The sequence below is a fragment of the Polyodon spathula genome, chromosome 16 (assembly GCF_017654505.1).
Source record: "Polyodon spathula isolate WHYD16114869_AA chromosome 16, ASM1765450v1, whole genome shotgun sequence".
Classification (NCBI taxonomy): Eukaryota; Metazoa; Chordata; class Actinopteri; order Acipenseriformes; family Polyodontidae; genus Polyodon; species Polyodon spathula.
In genome coordinates, this window is record NC_054549.1 from 5113911 (window position 1) to 5115426 (window position 1516).

A 1516-nucleotide genomic window follows, 5' to 3' on the forward strand; every position below is an offset into this window, starting at 1 on the left:
AAACTTTTTCCTCTGGTTCCCCATTCCTGATCCTGGTGACGTCAACCAGTCCCGCCTCTAAATTTGCATGCTCCAAATACAGTGAATGAGGTTAAAGCAGCATGTGCGATACCTCGGCCCACCTGATTCATTCCTTATTGAAATTCATTGTACAGTCTTAATCACTGATGAAACTACGTTTCACAACGGAAAGATGTTCAGTGTAAATCAGTACATGTACATAGATCACCAGCCACAGACATACAAAATATTCACATCAGGGGCCTCAGAAGGATTTTAAAAGTGGGGTGACACATGCCCACATCAGTAACTTAATGCAATAGAAAGCTGACTAGTTAAGCACTGTGGATGTGATTTTAAGAGATAATGATTTTGTCATTAGATTGACTTTTTATGAGTTTTTCTGTTTCAGTGCTCACATCCTGCCGAAGCACCTCTATGGTCTCAGTGGAGCTCTCAAGCATGTCTTATCTTCCGGTACAGTGGGTACACAAGAGCTAACCATTAACCTGTCTCCCTACAACACACTGCCCCTAGAGGGTGTGATATGGGTGACGTGTGTACAGTGCAGGAGGTTGTGGTGACAAAGTGAATCCACACTGGAAGAAAGCGTTAGTGCATATTTCCTGAATTAATCAGCTGGTTGGTACAGGAAACACATGCTCATTAATGACCCCAGCGCCAAAGGAATTCCAACCATATCTCACATAGAACTACCTTCTCCCCCTCGCCTCTCAGCCGGGAGAAAAATGGGCTCCCCCTCTGGCTTCATCCTCTGGGTTTATGCAGCATCCCACCCCTCGGGGATAAATTACATTCTCATATCACACACTACCCCATGTGATTTTCTCTATAGATGACATATCAAGAGTCTCTTAAAGGATGAACTCAATCATTAAATAATGCTTTCCAGTCCAGTGTATTCAAATACAACGATGGGATTGTCACAAACCTTGCTGCTTTACGATATTTGTAGGGGAATATTTCCACAGCACGTTACAGCATGAGGGTGGTTGAGGGACTTTGGGTTATGCTGAAAACGCAGCTGTTGGGTTCTAGTTTAAAAAAGATGACAGTAATTTTCAGTTGCTTTGAAAAGTGCCCCAGGGTGCTCAGAGTTCCCATTGTTCAAAATATGGATCTGGAAACGTGCTGAGTGCACAGAGTACACAGAGTGCTGTGTGCCTGCCTTCCCCTGCCTCTGTCTGCACAGTGAGGAGTGAGTGATGAGTCTCATTCTCAGTGCAGGGTGAACCAGCAAGGCTCAGGAACACCTGGAGATGACACAGAGGATCAGCAGCAGAGCAGATGCATGATGTCGTTTCCCCCGCCCAGTACTTCAAAGCAGGTGTGTAGCGCACTAGAGATTACACTACTTCTAATGGTGCGCTCAGTGAGAATAGGGTGGCCACCTGGCTCCAGATTTATCAGACGCTTTGAGACTGAACAGGTTTTCAAAATTCCCCTTAAACAGAAAGTAATTGAAGTGTAAATTAGCTACACCTTTGTCAAGGTT